The 6,000-nt window shown below is 40.4% G+C and overlaps 1 protein-coding gene across 1 annotated transcript in view; it reads left to right on the top strand.

The window, feature by feature from the left end:
- The first annotated feature begins 207 nt into the window (after nt 1-207).
- Nucleotides 208-6,000, top strand: part of LOC119265011 — a 66,915-nt gene continuing 61,122 nt past the window's right edge. The window contains exon 1 of the mRNA XM_037544274.1: nt 208-243. The gene's annotated coding sequence lies outside the window, so the exon portion shown is untranslated. The remainder of the gene's footprint in view (nt 244-6,000) is intronic.

The following is a 6,000-nucleotide window of genomic DNA, read 5'->3' as shown; positions in this document are numbered from 1 at the left end:
CTAACGTCCAGACAACCTCATCTCTCCACTAAACTTCACCAACTCAATAAACTTCCAAAGAATTAAAATATCACAGATGTGCACCCAGTGAGGAAAAAACATTAAATGGAAAAAAGATTCTAAAGGGGAAACTCCTTAAGATGAGGATAACATGAGGATAACGAAAGGGGAACCCATCCTTCTCTGGCGTGGCAGAACATGGAGCATGGTGGAACGCATAGCAGATGGTGGAGAAAGAAAATGGTGAGCACATACAGAATTATTAGATACGGAACATAGTGGAACACATACAGGATAGTCGATATAGAACATGGTGGAACCCGTACACTGACAAGACTGTAAAATCTTAAAATAAAAAAAAAAAAACATGGTGGAACACATACAGAATTATATATGGAACATGGTGACACACATGTGGGTTGGCAGTTCCAGAACATGGTGGTTATAACAAAGATGGAACCGTTTTTGGTGCTATATAGAACCATTTTTCAAAGAGTTTGAGAAGCATTGGCAGGACCTATATATAACAGTCATGGTGAAGAACCATCTAATTAGGTAAAAAAAGTAAACATTCATATGGTTCTTTGAGTTGTTAAGGTTATATATGCTACCACTGCCTAAAGAACCCTCAAAGAACCTCCTTTTTTAAAGGTGTAGTTATAGAATCTGGAGGAGAAGTTCATTTTATGCCAGGTCAGAATTTCCAGAAACAGGTCAGGAGTTCATGCAGGGGTTGTAGTCTTGATGCTCATTCCAAAACGTTTCAAACGTCTGATGTGCAAGTTCTTTAAAGTGTCTAAATTTCTAGAGCATGGTGAAGCTTTTTCCTGCTGCAGAATGACACATACAAGCAGATCCGAAGGGTCAAATAGGTTAAGATGACAGCAGGAAAACCACCTACATGACGCCATAATGAAGGTAAATGGCATCAGTTGCAGATGTTCTCACTTGTTCTCTCTAAATACTCAAACATCAACAATAAAAGGGGGAGGCCACTTTCCATACAATGGAAAATAGTCTGAAATTGTCCTCCTGGGGTTCTGCCGATGATTGACTGGTCATAATTCTCTTTGTAAAAGTCCACTAATGTGAAGTTTACAGGCTGCATTAGATGCTTTTAGGGTGAATGCAAACAACTTGTGCCCGTTAAACAGCTTGATGTGCTTCATTGCAGTGGACCTAGGATTCGTTTATACGATAGATGGAGCTCATAAAGTAACCGCTGAAAGGAAGTACAGTGTATAATCCCCAACACATTCAATGATGTTAAGGTCTGCACTCTGGGGTGGTCATGTCTTTGATTTACAAACGCTCTTCTGGTCTATTTCCTTTTCTCAGTGAGAGCTACACATCCTTTCAGACCCACATCCTTTCAGACCCAATGTGCTGTTTATCTGACTGGGGCAGTTTTGGTGGTTGAGTAGGTCTTCCAGGTGGTTGTTAGGAGTTCACTTTTTTTTAAACTCTTTGGTAAGTCTTATTTTACAATTTACTTTCCTTTGACTTTCTTCTTCCTTATGTGCATGATTTATTTCATATAAAATCATCAGTAACACTTTATTTGGGTGGTCCACTGTAGCTGCTCAGTACATCTTTAAGTAACATTCAACTAAATAACTATTAAATGCAACTGAACTTGAAGTTGAGCATGGCAGATTTGGTTAAATCTAACCCTAATCCTAAACCTAACGCTAACCCTAACCTCAAGGCAAAACCTACACCTACTCCTAAATTAACCCTGACCATAATGTATCAAATGTATAATGGTGTGGTGGTTGGTTAGTGTAGTGGTTAACACCTTTGCCTTCTACGCTGTAGACTGGGGTTCAAACCCCGAACACTATACCAATAAGGGTCCTTGGGCAAGACTCCTAACACCACCTTGGCCTACCTGTGTAAAAATGATCAAATTGTAAGTCGCTCTGGATAAGAGCGTCAGCAAAATGCCGTAAATGTAATAATCATCAAAAAGCTTGTTAATGGTTTAAATATCTGTAGATATCATTTATAGGGGCACATCTAAATAAAGTAGGACAAAACAATTCCTTAAAATGAATAGCTTGTACTTAATGGCTATTTGACTGGTCAGTTGACAGGGGAGGAATGGTCTCTGACTTTTGCACAGTGCTGTATTTGGTCTGATTTATGGGCATGGATAAGGCTTGTCTTGGACTAAATTGACCAATAGTGATTTGCCATTGAAATCCCATCTTAGTCAGGCTTAATTTGAGGCTGGGGGGCTCGGGGAAACTGGTCAAGAGATTGCTTGTTATAATGTGCTTGTCATTAAGCCTTTGATTGGTCTCTGTTATTGATCCTGGACCGCAGAGCCTGCATTCCCTTGACCTGCCATTGATCACAGTCAATTCATTTAAAGTATAAACAGCGGACATGCTAACAGTGAGACTTCAGTCTTTGTGGTTTGAGATCATGGATTTAAGCAGTAAAGATTACATGTGTTTAGTTTTAAATGACCGTTATGTCGTTTTTAATTTTGTATATATTTGAAAGCCGTTATGGAATGAGCTGACCAGATTCTGTTTACTGTCAGCCTGTTTGGTGGATAAGTAAAATGATCTACAGTCCAGAGATGGAATGTATGAGTTACGGCTTACAGCAGGGCTTCTGTTAGCAAATATTTGACATCCAAAACATTTGACTTTCAAATACAGCTCAGAGAAATGAGTGAGGAAAAAGGGATGTTGATCAGTGATGAACTGAAGTGCTCTGTCTGATCTTCAATTTTGTCTTACATTATAACCCTGTTTCCAAAAAAGTTGGAATGCTGTGCAAATGTAAATAAAAGCAATATTTAGAGTAAGTAAGTAATATGAGTAATGTTTGTTTCTCTGGTGTTTGTTAATAAAACCTTTAGGGGGGTGCAGTGAGTGACATTTGTTTATTTGAAATTTGTTTATAGGGTGGTGGTGAGTGACATAGCTCTATTCGATGTTTGTTAAAGATCCCTTTAGAGGGCAGTGCAGACTGATATTCCTTTTCCGATGTTTGTTAGAGGGCAGCGGAGAGTGACGTTCCTTTTCCGATGTTTGTTAATGGCACTTTTAGAGGGCAGCACTGAGTGACGTTCCTTTTCCGATGTTTGTTAATGACGCCTTTAGAGGGCAGCACTGAGTGACGTTCCTTTTCCGATGTTTGTTAATGACGCTTTTAGAGGGCAGCACTGAGTGACGTTCCTTTTTCCAATGTCTGTTAATGACGCCTTTAGAGGGCAGCACTGAGTGACGTTCCTTTTTCCGATGTTTGTTAGCAATGCTTTTAGAGGGCGGCACTGAGTGATGTTCCTTTTTCCAATGTTTGTTAATGACGCCTTTAGAGGGCAGCACTGAGTGACGTTCCTTTTCCGATGTTTGTTAATGACGCTTTTAGAGGGCAGCACTGAGTGACGTTCCGTTTTCCGATGTTTGTTAGCAATGCTTTTAGAGGGCGGCGCTGAGTGACGTTTCTTTTTCCGATGTTTGTTAGAGGGCTGCGCAGAGTGACGTTCCTTTTTCCGATGTTTGTTAATGACGCCTTTAGAGGGCAGCACTGAGTGACGTTCCTTTTTCCGATGTTTGTTAGCAGTGCTTTTAGAGGGTGGCGCTGAGTGACGTTTCTTTTTCCGATGTTTGTGAGAGTGCAGTGCAGACTGATGTTCCTTTTCTGATGTTTGTTAGAGGGCAGCGCAGAGTGAAGTTCCTTTTCCGATGTTTGTTAGAGGGCAGCGCAGAGTGACGTTCCTTTTCCGATGTTTGTTAGAGGGCAGCGCAGAGTGACGTTCCTTTTCCGATGTTTGTTAGAGGGCAGCGCAGAGTGATGTTCCTTTTCCGATGTTTGTTTGAGGGCAGCGCAGAGTGACGTTCCTTTTTCCGATGTTTGTTAGCAATGCTTTTAGACGGCGGCACTGAGTGACGCGCCTTTTTCCGATGTTTGTTAATGATGCATTTAGAGGGCAGCACTGAGTGATGTTCCTTTTTCCGATGTTTGTTAGCAATGCTTTTAGAGGGCGGTGCTGAGTGACGTTTCTTTTTCCGAGGGTGGTGGTGAGTGATGTTTGTTAGCGACACCTTTAGAGGGTGGTGGTGAGTGATGTTTGCTAATGACTTCTTTAGAGGGCGGCGATGGGTAACATTTGTTAATTTGATATTTTTAATAACACCCTTAGAGGGTGGCAGTGAGCAACGTTTCTTTTTTTTCAATGTTCCCTAATGAGGCCTTTAGAGGCCGGTGCATTACTCACTGCCGTCCTCTAAAGGTCTTATTACCAAGCACCAAACAAATGCATTATTATCAAACATCAAATAAACAAACATCACTCACTGATGCCCTCTAAAGGTGTCATTAACAAACATCGAATAAACAAATATAAGTCACTGCAGTTCTTTAAAGAAGTTTTAGCACCTGTCAGATGTTCTCTGTAACGATCTCAATAAATGTTTTCTGCTTTCTTTTATTTGTTATCAGCTCAACTGATGAAAACACACATAAACAAATTATTGTAAAATCTACCATTTGTGGAAAATAAGTGCAGTCATCTTAGAGAATTGTGACTAGGCCATTATATAACATTTGTATCCTGACTACAGACATTTGAACCTTTGAAGACTTCCTCGGCCTTCGGGAGAAGCAGACTGACCAGGGCAGTGTGTTGAAAGGTCTAGTGTAATTTGAGACGCCACTGCTGAAGGTCATTGATCTCCTCTGTGAAAGTGAATAAGCAATGTAGCACTAGCGATTTTACAAGTCCTCACACACGCATGTCCTTTCGCTTGGTGTGGGTGGGCTGCAGCTCTCCGTGTTCAGAAACAGAGAAAGTCACTCTGGAACGTTCTCGAGGCCCTTACTGAGCCAGAGGAGCCGCTTCTGCTCTCTGTTCTATTACGCCTCGGAGGAACCATCGATAGACAATCAGCGCCTCTCAAGGCTTTTCATTTCAGTTCCTAAGAACAAGATTTAATTCAGAAGCCTCTCCATCCAAAACACCCAAAAGTCCAATCCATCTCATCTTCACATAACTGGGTCTTCATAATGAGGAGACCTGAGCTTATGAGTGACAGTCATGAGACTTTGGTAAACAAACCCAGACGTCAGGCTGTGATGGAACTTTTAGAGGTGGATGTCTGGTTCCCATCACCACCACTGTGAACAGTTCTGACTCTGTAAGTTTATCTAGAACTGAATGTTTCACACCAAACCGCTCAGAACTGCTCTGTTTACATATTAAACTAATTTAAATGAAGAATTCTGAAAGAACTTGTTTTTTATATTATGTTTTTTAACAAAACTGATTTTCAGACTGCAGTATGCTCATTAACTAATCATTTTTATTTATGAGTTATGACTTTTTGTGATCATGCATTTTATGAGTTTATTATGGCAATATTTCAATTTCAGTGTTTTGTTTATTTTTTATTTCGGTTTCTTTCTCTCTCTCTCTCTCTCTCTCTCTCTCTCTCTCTCTCTCTTCCTTTGTCTATCTCTCTCTCTCTCTCTCTCTCTCTCTCTCTACCTAGCTCTCTCTTCCTTTGTCTCTCTCTTTCTCTCTCTTTCTTTGGCTTTCTTTCTCTTTGTTTCTCTGCTTCTCTCTATTTCTCTTTTCCTTTCTCTCTCTATCTATATATCTCTCTCTCTCTTCCTTTGTCTATCTCTCTCTCTCTCTCTCTATATATATATATATCTCTCTCTTCCTTTGTCTATCTCTCTCTCTCTCTATATATATATATATCTCTCTCTCTTCCTTTGTCTATCTCTCTCTCTCTCTCTCTCTCTCTCTCTCTATCTATCTATCTCTCCCTTCCTTTGGCTTTCTTTCTCTCTGTTTCTCTGCTTCTCTTTATCTATTTCTCTCTTCCTTTGGCTCTCTTTCTCTCTCTCTCTCTCTATCTATCTCTCTCTTCCTTTGTCTCTCTCTATCTCTCTCTTTCTTTGGCTTTCTTTCTCTTTGTTTCTCTGCTTCTCTATCTATTTCTCTCTTCCTTTGGCTCTCTTTCTCTCTCTCTCTGT

The sequence above is a fragment of the Pygocentrus nattereri genome, chromosome 13 (genome assembly GCF_015220715.1).
Source record: "Pygocentrus nattereri isolate fPygNat1 chromosome 13, fPygNat1.pri, whole genome shotgun sequence".
Lineage (NCBI taxonomy): Eukaryota > Metazoa > Chordata > Actinopteri > Characiformes > Serrasalmidae > Pygocentrus > Pygocentrus nattereri.
The sequence above is the reverse complement of the archived record's forward strand: the minus strand, read 5'-3'. Positions and strand labels throughout refer to the sequence as shown.